Here is a 14,170-nt window from a genome sequence, read left to right on the forward strand (position 1 = left end):
GTGGTTTGGTCGCCTGTAGTTGGATCCGTCCGGCATTCACGACTCTGGGGAGGAGGCATGCTCGGGCCGAGGTTCCACGCGTCATCGCGGCTCGGTACCTTACGGTCCCGGGCCCGATGGCTGAGGCTCGCCCGGTCGGAACCCCGTCCCCGCGAGGGGGCACCGTTCCGCTTCCTTCCACTCACCCTTGAACCGGACCGGTCGCCTCGCCCGACAAGGCCTGGACTCGACCGTGCAGGGCGGGGCCAAGCCCGAATCGGCAACGACGCTTCGAAGAGAAGCGACGCAGCATCGATCCGCACCGGGCCTGGCATCCAACAAAGCACACCGCGCCCCGAGTGCTCGCATCGGCTATCCGTCGCCCTAAACGCTGCCCCGTTCAACGTCGATGCTTTACTCGCATGCCCACACGCACACGCGACCCTTTTGACACTCACAAAACCCGGCGTTCCAACGCCGTCCGTCCATTCCACCAACGCAACCCCTGTTACACACCACACCTCTCGCGCACACTCGCCGTTCGCACACTCCCTTAACACACCTCGCGCACCGTCTTGCGCACTCTCCCCCGGTACGTACTCCGTACCACTCACCATGGGCGTGCACTCTTGCATCCACCCACTACCGCGCTCAGATGGGCTCTCCCACACCCGTGCCATGACCAACTCAGGTGTGCTTCCTCGCACACCCTCGACCATTCCAAGCGTGCATTCTCGCACCCGCTCCACCACCAAGTCACTCTCCGGGTCACTCTCACCCTCGCACGTACACTCCGTATCGCTCTCACTCCCTGTGTCACACTCCGTACACCCCGACGTGCATTCTCGCTCGCACTCAGTATCACACTCGCGCTTCGTAACACGCTCACCCCTTGACGCACACTTTTTTTTCACTCGCGTGCTATTTCCACTCACACGGGACCCTTCAACAACGCCCGGGTGCCATATTGACCCCAATCGCGCGAAAATTCTTTTGTCGCCAAACATCCTTCTACAAAATCTCCCCGCACAATACACAGCACGACTCACCTGGGGGATCCTCCTCCTTCGCTCCAACACCACCTGCAAACTTTCATTGGTGTTATTAAGCACAGCATCGTGATGTGAGCAGGGACTTTGCACATTTTCCATTTCTCCCTGCAATTCCCGGGCTACCTCCGTCATCTCTTCAATTTTAATTCCCAGCACTTCTTTTTCTTTATTCACCTCAACGACCGTTGGCTTTAATAAAATTTCCTCTCCTACCTCAACGGTCGCCGGCTGCCCCATACCCCGTGTCGCGATTTCTACACCCGTCATTTTACCCGCGCTTTCCTCCACCTCGCTCAACCAGCGCTTCTTGACCCGCGTTACCTCCTCGTGCACCCCTGGGACCTGCTCGCTCAACCTGCGGTTGACCTCATTCTCAGCCTCCCTTACCTCGTATGCGGCTCTGTCCCTCGCCACTCCCTCATTATCGGCCCTCATTCCGTTCATTAATATCGCTTCAATTTTATTACTCAATTTCTCCCCCTCTATTCTCAGCATCTTGGTGAATTGCGCCATGAAGTCCCCCACATCAAAGCCCGCTGCTACGGTCACGGGCGTGGCAAAATTTGGTGCCGCTGTAACCACGTGCGCGAGAGCGCCATTTTGTGCACCTGATACCTCCTCAACCACCTCCTCATTGCTCGCCTCCTTTTCTTCCCTGTGGTCCTGTGTTACCTCTAACCCCTCTTCTAGCTCACCCACCTGCATCCGATCGCCTTGACTAGCCATGGCGCGATTTCAAAATTCGGGTTTTTCTTTAAAACAAACCAAATTTCGGCCGCTGCAAATTTTGACCAAATTTTGTTTTTCTAGATGTTTTAAAAATTTGGTTCGGGCCTCGTATCTCACTCCCAGACACCAATTGTTACGGACCGCGGATAAGATGTTGGTTTTGCCGAGCGGAGGCCCCGCGGCCCTAACAGTTACCCCGACTAACCCGATTCCTGAACGTTGGCCGGATCGCGCCACAGATATTCAAGAGGGAAAAGACTAAGGCGACACGGATGTGAAGAAGAAGACAAAAAGGTTGGAAATACGAATATAATTTATTTACTATTCACAGGCTCAAAAAAACCAAGGAGAAGGAAAGATAAGAAAATAATATACAGAAGATTTTAGAGACACAGTGCAAATTCCTTATACAAACTTAATTAAATACCCAGGGACAAGACACACAGAACAAACTCACGTACACAAAAGGATGGAAAGGCAGGAGGTGGATGGCTGGAGGGAGAGGAAGGTCCAAGGGGTCCTGCAGCACGATCGGCGCGTTTAGCAGCCGCCGTTCCTTCGCGGCCCTGCTCCAAACTGCCGTCCAGGCCCCAAGCTGCTGTATCTGAAGCTGCTGTTGTTGTGGCTGTGGCTGTGTTGCTGCGTGGACGTCGCGTGCTTTCTCCAGGCTTCTTGCTTAACTCCTTTGCTTGGTCCAACTTTGGCGAGCAAGGCGACGAATAGCAGGCTTTGTGCTTCCCTGGACGATCTCACTCTCCAACAACTCCTCACCATCGACAACCACGTTGGTTCGTGCGCGCGCTTTTATAACGCCTCCGGCGATCAAGCCGCCGGCCTTCAGGACACGCCCATCGGTGTGCTCACCTCGGCCCTGGTTGGTCGTCGCGCGACCCTCTGGCTCCGCCCTTGATGACGACGGGCGGGCACGCCCTTCTTCCCCGACCCGAGCACATGTTCAATGGTGGTTTTGGAGGGGATGTAATTTGCAACCGAGGCTTGGCAATGACAAAAGGGGAAATGGAGGTTTTGGGAATGGGAATGAAGGGAATCTATCTATTTCACTTGGTGCAATGGAGTGTCATCTTAATGGAAGACAAGGCCTTACCCTAAGACACATAATAAAGATATAACTATTGAACAGGGGTGTTATGGTGTCCTCCATGTATGCTTTATGGAACTAACTACGGGAACGCCCTTCTGACCTTTATACAACACTGGAGGCAGGAGGGTCCAGAATCAAGCAATATTAATAAAACACACAATAAAAATATACAATCCTCATATCCACAACAATATATATATATATATATATATATATATATATATATATATATATATATATATATATATATATATATATATATATATATATATATATATATATATAATATATATATATATATTGTTACATCTGTGGGGATTGGTGAAGACATACCCTAGTAAAGTCAGGAATGTGTAGGTTTTAGTATGGACCGTGTGACGCGAAGTAGAAGAAGCCATCTCAATGTACATAAGCAGGGAAAATGTTCAGGTTAAGAGTGTTTGCATGTTGCCATAAGGAGGGTGGTTTTGTGCTCATTAATTATCGGGCATATGGTTAATGATCCCCAGTATGTATTGCCTCCCTGTGATTTTTCCCTAATGTTCTTATAAAACTCAGCCGGCTAGGCAATGTGCTCCATGATCCAACCATGCCGCCAGGTCTGACACAAATAGCATTTGCCAATCGACAAGTAAACCCCGACGTCATCTGAACATTCCTGAACAGAGATTAGACTTCGCCCCCCCCCCCCCCCCCCCCACCCCCCATGACTCGTGATGGTGAGGCCACACCCCAAGCTTTGTGACTGGTTAAGAAGCCATGGAGTGATGAACAGAGGTTGGTGATTGGACCGATTGTGATGTCAGCGTTGAACATTTGAGAGCTGAAGGAAAAAGTCACCGTCTCGCCATCTTGGTCTCTTCTGGTCCTGGCGTTCGTTGGAAGTGGTCGCATTCTCTCTCTTTTGTGCTGGCTTTAGAAGAGAATGGCTGTGTTTGCCTTTTACTCTTGTCCTGGTCCTGGCTTTGAGTTAGGGACGGTCGCTTCGCTCGCTCTTTCTCTTTGTCGTGGTCGCGCTAGAGAATGGCTGCGCTTCGTGCCGTGTTCGCTGGTGGAGCGAGTTCAGAGCTTTGGTGGAATGTGGAAAGATCGTGCAGACCAAGGGAGGCGCTCTTGCCTGCTTGCCTCGCACCGGCAGCTGGCTGTGGGTGCGACTTCGCGCCAACACGTGTTTTCCCGCACGGTGACTCGAGACTTGTATGACGACCAGGCTTTCGAGGGTCGTTTGGGGATGCCAGGCTGAATACCGGACAACGCACCACACAAACACACTTTCTTTTATTTGATCTTTTCCCCTGTCATGTCGTTGTGAGTCTGCAAGTGGAGACGTCTCAATTAGGAATTTTAGTTTACCTCACCTTTCGTTGACTTTTACATTACTGTAAATAAATATATATTTTTGGAATTTTACTTTTGTGTCTTGTTTTGTTTCTTTGTTCTGTGGGTTCGGATTAACCCCGTGTCTTCCCGATCAGATAAGGCTTCGAACCTTCCCACGCACACGAAAAGATAATCCCGCTAAAAGATAATCGTTTCATCAGAACCGCTTAACTGACGGATGCGAAACTTCATACTTATGATCGATTAGCCATGGGGATCATATTTTGATTTTTTTTCAAGTTTACCTTCATTGATGCAATTTTGTCTCAATATGCACAAAGCATTCTAGTTCATTAACACATTCTAGTTCATTAATGCATTCTATACACAAAGAATTAAGTTAAGCACCCCCCCGTTTTTTTACAACCTCGCACATTACAAGTTTGTTGTCGTCAAAACAGTGTAATATACCCATGATATTGCTATATTTTCTGGAGAAGTGATATTATGGTCACATAAAAACATAACAATCATGCCGTTTTCAATATTTTATTCTGAATAATTTAAGGTGAAATTTTTTGGGAATTTTAGGCATATTTTCACCTCAATTTAAGTATGGAGCTATAGGTCCATCACGGACAGTGTGGATGACGTTTATGTTTTCTAACGTACAGTCATTGTTCTGAGAAGACCTCTAGCGATCTTTGCGTCAATAACGTGTGTAGGACCCACGTGATCGGATCACTGACTCAACCCTACGTCTCATAGACCCTGTAAGCCGTCGTATGCGTTGCTGTGGCAGGTTGTTCCATTCCCGATGTAATGCACGTTCCAATTCATCCAGATTGGCTATTGGAGGGACCATCTTCGCAATTTGTCGTCCCAACATGTCCCAAACGTGCTCGAGGGGGTTCAGGTCAGGACTGTACGCAGGCCAGGGGATGGTTGTCACAGCACCTTGCTCCATCCGATCACGTGGGTCCTACACACGTTATTGACGCAAAGATCGCTAGAGGTCTTCTCAGAACAATGACTGTACGTTAGAAAACATAAACGTCATCCACACTGTCCGTGATGGACCTATAGCTCCATACTTAAATTGAGGTGAAAATATGCCTAAAATTCCCAAAAAATTTCACCTTAAATTATTCAGAATAAAATATTGAAAACGGCATGATTGTTATGTTTTTATGTGACCATAATATCACTTCTCCAGAAAATATAGCAATATCATGGGTATATTACACTGTTTTGACGACAACAAACTTGTAATGTGCGAGGTTGTAAAAAAACGGGGGGGTGCTTAACTTAATTCTTTGTGTATAATTCATGAAGGAAGGCAAGTCCAGGTCGTGCACAGCCAGGCAAAGCGACACGATTCAGCCATCACCCCACCTGTATTTCTAGAGTGGGAGACGGACAAAGTTTCCAATGCAGATGTGGGAGAAAGATGGAAGTTTCAGACTCAAAACTTCTACCCTTTTCAGCGTCCACAAAACATCAGTTGTCCTAACAAATTAGAACAACAAAAGAAGCGTTGACGCATTAAATAAAATACCGTCAACTGGCGTGTGTGTGATTCAGCTTTCAATTTGGCCACGATTATGCAGAAAACAAACGTTACGCACAATAGAACGTTTTGCAGACAACGTAAGATGACTCTTCAGCCTCGGGCGAGACGCATATGATTCGCCTGAAAACATGCGCAGATATACATACATAACGTTGTGCGTGTTCAAACGTTCGCTTTCAATTCGTGGATGCTGCTGCAGAAGGTAGGCTCGTGTATTTGCTTGGCTCGTGTATTTGCTTATCTGTAGGTTTTTTGGAATGGCAGTATTTATTTTTGTAATTTTTAATACCTCCGCAACCAAAGGTGGATGGAGGTGGGTTTTCACCCCTGTGTTTGTCTGTCCGTTTGTCCGTGAACAAAATATCTCAAAAAGTTGTGGAGGGATGCGGACGAAATTTGACAGAGATGTAGCGTATGTGACAAGGACGAAATGATTCGATTTTGGTGAAGATCCGGATTCGGATCCGGCTAGTATAATTTTTAAAGTGATTCTTCCCCATTAGAAGATTGGGCCAAAAACGATACATAGCAGGATATCTCAAAACGTTGTGGATGGATTTGGACGAAACCTGGTGGACCGATTTGGTCTCTGACAAGGAGAGATAGATTCCATTTTGGTGAAGATCTGAATATGGATTTGGATATGAGAATTATTTAATTTTTTAAGCGATTCTTCACCATCGGGGGATAGAGCCAAAAACGATACATAGCAGGATATCTCAAAAAGTTATTGATGGATTTGGACGAAACCTGGTGGAGAGGTTAGGTGTGGGACAAGGACGAATCGATTCCATTTTGGTTAAGATCTGAATATGGATTCGGATATGAGAATTATTTAATTTTTTTAAGTGATTCTTCACCATTGGAAGATCGGGCCAAAACGATACATAGCAGGATATCTCAAAAAGTTATTGATGGATTTGGACGAAACTTGTTGGACAGGTTGTGTGTGGGACAAGGACGAATCGATTCAATATTTGTGAACATCCGAATCCGGATACAGCTAGTATAATTTTTAAAGTGATTCTTCACAATTGAGTGATTATGGCCAACCAGGTGGAGGTATGCTCACTACTGAGTGCCGTTCTAGTTATTTTTATTTATCTTAACCAGCCCCGGTGGTGTAGTAGTTAGAGCACCTTCTCCGAGTCCAGAGTAGTTAGAGCACCTTCTCCGAGTCCGGGTTAGAGCACCTTCTCCGAGTCCGGAAAAGTCGGTGGTTCGAATCTCGACCGAGTCATACCACAGACTTTATTTTTTAAATGCTAGCGCACGAACAAACAGCCATAGGTTGGCAACCATTGCGCCGACTTGATAGGTCTAATGGCCTCTTCCTGTGTTGACGTTTCTTGAAAGGAAACTCGTTTATTTAACCCAAACAAAAGTGTATCATTTAAGTGAAATGAGAATGAGCTACGTCATTCCATCAGCTTTGTTTAATAATTCCATCATTGCGAAGTTACTTGTTGACATTACTACCTCCACCACCAAAGGTCGACAGTGGAGGTTGTTTTCAACCCTGTCTGTCTGTCTGTCTATCTGTTTGTCAGTCGCCTACAGGTCACAATTTTAAACCGATCTTTACGAAACCTCACTGAATGATAGATTTGACCATAAGGAAGAAGCCTATTGATTTTGAGGTCAAAAGGTCAACATAGACCAAAGGGCAAAAACTTTGTCAAATTTCTAAAATCCTAATTTTTCACCGATTGACTTGCAATTTGAAGAGGATTTGCATATCCGGTCACTGAATTTAACCACCAATTATTTTGAGGTCTAAAGATGAAAAGGTCAACAAAGGCCAAATCTTTACAATCGTCAATTTTCATCCCATTGACTTGAAATTTGAAGAGGATTTGCAGACTTGATCTTTGACCGACTTGACTTGATCATTGAATTCAACCACCAATAATTATTTATGTCAACATGCGCCAAAAGGTCAGTATAGGCCAAAGGTCAACAACTTAGGTTAATTTCTAAAATCCTCAATTTTCATCTGATTCACTTAAAATTTCAAGAGGATTTGCAGACTTGATCATTTAATTCAATCACCAATAATTATTTAGGTCAACATGTGTCAAAAGGTCAGCATAGGCCAAAGGTCAACAACTTAGGTTAATTTCTAAAATCCTCAATTTTCATCTGATTCACTTTAAATTTCATGAGGTTTTGCAGACTTGATCATTGAATTCAATCACCAATAATTATTTAGGTCAACATGTGTCAAAAGGTCAGCATAGTCCAAAGGTCAACAACTTAGGTTAATTTCTAAAATCCTCAATTTTCATCTGATTCACTTTAAATTTCAAGAGGTTTTGCAGACTTGATCATTGAATTCAACCACCAACTAGAACGCCACTCAGTAGAGCGCGTACTCCCGCCGTGGGTCAAGTTGGAATAGTACGATTTCACAAAAGTTTGAGGGAGTAGTTCAGTGACAACACATGACAAGACAACACAAGACAGACACTGCACAGAGAGACAATAACAACAACAACAGGCATTTTAAGGCCATTTTCCCTGCAAGAGCGGGGGTTAGCCCCGCTGCACTGCACAGAGATATATATATATATGTATATATATATATATATATATATATATATATATATATATATATATATATATATATATATATATATATTCAGTATATATATATATATATATATATATATATATATATATATATATATATATATATATATATATATATATATACATACATATATACATACATATATAGAATATATAGAAGATTAAAAACACCTCACAGACACAAAACACGAAATAAAATAAAAATTCACAGCTACGAAACACATAATTAAAAACACTTCACAGCCACGAAATTAAAAACACCTCACAGCCACAAAACACGTAATTAAAAACACCTCACAGCCACGAAACACGTAATTAAAAACACCTCACAGCCACAAAACACGTAATTAAAAACACCTCACAGCCATAAAACACGTAATTAAAAACACCTCACAGCCACGAAATTAAAAACACTTCACAGCCACAAAACACGAAATTAAAAACACTTCACAGCCACGAAACACATAATTAAAAACACCTCACAGCCACAAAACACGTGATTAAAAACACCTCACAGCCACAAAACACGTAATTAAAAACACCTCACAGCCACAAAACACGTAATTAAAAACACCTCACAGCCATGAAACACGTAATTAAAAACACCTCACAGCCACAAAACACGTAATTAAAAACACCTCACAGCCATGAAACACGTAATTAAAAACACCTCACAGCCACAAAACACGAAATTAAAAACACCTCACAGCCACAAAACACGTAATTAAAAACACCTCACAGCCACGAAACACGTAATTAAAAACACCTCACAGCCACAAAACACGTAATTAAAAACACCTCACAGCCATAAAACACGTAATTAAAAACACCTCACAGCCACGAAATTAAAAACACTTCACAGCCACAAAACACGAAATTAAAAACACTTCACAGCCACGAAACACATAATTAAAAACACCTCACAGCCACAAAACACGTAATTAAAAACACCTCACAGCCACAAAACACGTAATTAAAAACACCTCACAGCCACAAAACACGTAATTAAAAACACCTCACAGCCATGAAACACGTAATTAAAAACACCTCACAGCCACAAAACACGTAATTAAAAACACCTCACAGCCATGAAACACGTAATTAAAAACACCTCACAGCCACAAAACACGAAATTAAAAACACCTCACAGCCACAAAACACGAAATTAAAAACACTTCACAGCCACAAAACACGAAATTTTAAAAACACCTCACAGCCACGAAACATGAAATTTAAAACACTTCACAGCCACAAAACACGTAATTAAAAACACTTCACAGCCACGAAACACGTAATTAAAAACACCTCACAGCCACAAAACACAAAAGTAAAAACACTTCACAGCCACGAAACACGAAATTAAAAACACCTCACAGCCACGAAACACGAAATTAAAAACACCTCACAGCCACGAAACACGAAATTAAAAACACCTCACAGCCACGAAACACGAAATTAAAAACACCTCACAGCTACGAAACACGTAATTAAAAACACCTCACAGCCACGAAACACGAAATTAAAAACACCTCACAGCTACGAAACACGAAATTAAAAACACCTCACAGCCACGAAACACGAAATTAAAAACACCTCACAGCTACGAAACACGAAATTAAAAACACCTCACAGCCACGAAACACGAAATTAAAAACACCTCACAGCTACGAAACACGAAATTAAAAACACCTCACAGCCACGAAACACGAAATTAAAAACACCTCACAGCTACGAAACACGTAATTAAAAACACCTCACAGCTACGAAACACGTAATTAAAAACACCTCACAGCTACGAAACACGTAATTAAAAACACCTCACAGCCACGAAACACGAAATTAAAAACACCTCACAGCTACGAAACACGAAATTAAAAACACCTCACAGCCACGAAACACGAAATTAAAAACACCTCACAGCTACGAAACACGTAATTAAAAACACCTCACAGCTACGAAACACGAAATTAAAAACACCTCACAGCTACGAAACACGTAATTAAAAACACCTCACAGCCATGAAACACGAAATTAAAAACACCTCACAGCCACGAAACACGAAATTAAAAACACCTCACAGCTACGAAACACGAAATTAAAAACACCTCACAGCTACGAAACACGAAATTAAAAACACCTCACAGCTACGAAATTAAAAACACATCACAGCTACGAAACACGTAATTAAAAACACCTCACAGCCACGAAATTAAAAACATATCACAGCCACGAAATTAAAAACACCTCACAGCTACGAAACACGTAATTAAAAACACCTCACAGCCACGAAATTAAAAACACATCACAGCCACAAAACACGAAATTAAAAACACTTCACAGCCACGAAATTAAAAACACATCACAGCCACAAAACACGAAATTAAAAACACCTCACAGCCACGAAGCACGTAATTAAAAACACCTCACAGCCACGAAACACGTAATTAAAAACACCTCACAGCCACGAAACACGTAATTAAAAACACCTCACAGCCATGAAATTAAAAACACATCACAGCCACAAAACACGAAATTAAAAACACCTCACAGCCACGAAGCACGTAATTAAAAACACCTCACAGCCATGAAACACGAAATTAAAAACACCTCACAGCCACGAAACACGTAATTAAAAACACATCACAGCCACAAAACACGTAATTAAAAACACCTCACAGCCACAAAACACGTAATTAAAAACACCTCACAGCCACAAAACACGAAATTAAAAACACCTCACAGCCATGAAACACGAAATTAAAAACACCTCACAGCCATGAAATTAAAAACACATCACAGCCACAAAACACGAAATTAAAAACACCTCACAGCCACGAAGCACGTAATTAAAAACACCTCACAGCCACAAAACACGAAATTAAAAACACCTCACAGCCACGAAGCACGTAATTAAAAACACCTCACAGCCACTAAATTAAAAACACATCACAGCCACTAAACACATAATTCAAAACACCTCACAGCCACAAAACACGTAATTAAAAACACATCACAGCCACAAAACACGAAATTAAAAACACTTCACAGCCACAAAACACGAAATTAAAAACACATCACAGCCACAAAACACGAAATTAAAAACACATCACAGCCACAAAACACGTAATTAAAAACACATCACAGCCACAAAACACGAAATTAAAAACACTTCACAGCCACAAAACACGAAATTAAAAACACCTCACAGCCATGAAACACGAAATTAAAAACACCTCACAGCCACGAAACACGTAATTAAAAACACATCACAGCCACAAAACACGTAATTAAAAACACCTCGGAGCCACAAAACACGTAATTAAAAACACCTCACAGCCACAAAACACGAAATTAAAAACACCTCACAGCCATGAAACACGAAATTAAAAACACCTCACAGCCATGAAATTAAAAACACATCACAGCCACAAAACACGAAATTAAAAACACCTCACAGCCACGAAGCACGTAATTAAAAACACCTCACAGCCACAAAACACGAAATTAAAAACACCTCACAGCCACGAAGCACGTAATTAAAAACACCTCACAGCCACTAAATTAAAAACACATCACAGCCACTAAACACATAATTCAAAACACCTCACAGCCACAAAACACGTAATTAAAAACACCTCACAGCCACAAAACACATAATTAAAAACACCTCACAGCCACAAAACACGTAATTAAAAACACCTCACAGCCACAAAACACGTAATTAAAAACACCTCACAGCCACAAAACACATAATTAAAAACAACTCACAGCCACGAAATTAAAAACACATCACAGCCACTAAACACGTAATTAAAAACACCTCACAGCCACTAAACACGAAATTAAAAACACATCACAGCCACTAAATTAAAAACACATCACAGCCACTAAACACGTAATTAAAAACACATCACAGCCACTAAACACGTAATTAAAAACACCTCACAGCCACTAAACACGAAATTAAAAACACATCACAGCCACTAAACACGTCATTAAAAACACCTCACAGCCACTAAACACGAAATTAAAAACACCTCACAGCCACTAAACGTAATTAAAAACACCTCACAGCCACTAAACACGAAATTAAAAACACATCACAGCCACAAAACACGTAATTAAAAACACCTCACAGCCACGTAATTAAAAACACCTCACAGCCACTAAACACGAAATTAAAAACACATCACAGCCACTAAACACGTAATTAAAAACACCTCACAGCCACGTAATTAAAAACACCTCACAGCCACTAAACACGAAATTAAAAACACATCACAGCCACAAAACGTAATTAAAAACACCTCACAGCCACTAAATTAAAAACACATCACAGCCACAAAACGTAATTAAAAACACCTCACAGCCACGTAATTAAAAACACATCACAGCCACTAAACACGTAATTAAAAACACCTCACAGCCACTAAATTAAAAACACATCACAGCCACTAAACACGTAATTAAAAACACATCACAGCCACTAAACACGTAATTAAAAACACCTCACAGCCACAAAACACGTAATTTAAAACACCTCACAGCCATGAAATTAAAAACACATCACAGCCTAGGCTAGTTTTCACTGCCAAACCCCATATATCTAGTGCTCCTTTGCCCCCTCTTGTGAGAGATGGCAGAGTTGCCATCCCACCACATCGGGTATCTTCTATCAATTTGGCTCATCCAATTGCAACCAATCAAAAATTTTCCAATTACTGCCAATTTTATTCACTTTTCTAAATTTCGGATGAAAAACACTATCAATATCATCATCGTCGTCCGCTATATCCGAGGCTCGGTGCGTCATGACATCATTAAACTCGGCTTCGTAAAGCCGAGCAATGAATTCAGGTGGTTTGGTCGCCTGTAGTTGGATCCGTCCGGCATTCACGACTCTGGGGAGGAGGCATGCTCGGGCCGAGGTTCCACGCGTCATCGCGGCTCGGTACCTTACGGTCCCGGGCCCGATGGCTGAGGCTCGCCCGGTCGGAACCCCGTCCCCGCGAGGGGGCACCGTTCCGCTTCCTTCCACTCACCCTTGAACCGGACCGGTCGCCTCGCCCGACAAGGCCCGGACTCGACCGTGCAGGGCGGGGCCAAGCCCGAATCGGCAACGACGCTTCGAAGAGAAGCGACGCAGCATCGATCCGCGCCGGGCCTGGCATCCAACAAAGCACACCACGCCCCGAGTGCTCGCATCGGCTATCCGTCGCCCTAAACGCTGCCCCGTTCAACGTCGATGCTTTACTCGCATGCCCACATGCACACGCGACCCTTTTGACACTCACAAAACCCGGCGTTCCAACGCCGTCCGTCCATTCCACCAACGCAACCCCTGTTACACACCACACCTCTCGCGCACACTCGCCGTTCGCACACTCCCTTAACACACCTCGCGCACCGTCTTGCGCACTCTCCCCCGGTACGTACTCCGTACCACTCACCATGGGCGTGCACTCTTGCATCCACCCACTACCGCGCTCAGATGGGCTCTCCCACACCCGTGCCATGACCAACTCAGGTGTGCTTCCTCGCACACCCTCGACCATTCCAAGCGTGCATTCTCGCACCCGCTCCACCACCAACTCACTCTCCGGGTCACTCTCACCCTCGCACGTACACTCCGTATCGCTCTCACTCCCTGTGTCACACTCCGTACACCCCGACGTGCATTCTCGCTCGCACTCGGTATCACACTCGCGCTTCGTAACACGCTCACCGCTTGACGCACACTTTTTTTTCACTCGCGTGCTATTTCCACTCACACGGGACCCTTCACCAACGCCCGCGTGCCATATTGACCCCAATCGCGCGAAA

The sequence above is a fragment of the Myxine glutinosa genome, chromosome 7 (assembly GCF_964187855.1).
Source record: "Myxine glutinosa chromosome 7, kmMyxGlut1.1, whole genome shotgun sequence".
NCBI classification, from domain to species: Eukaryota; Metazoa; Chordata; class Myxini; order Myxiniformes; family Myxinidae; genus Myxine; species Myxine glutinosa.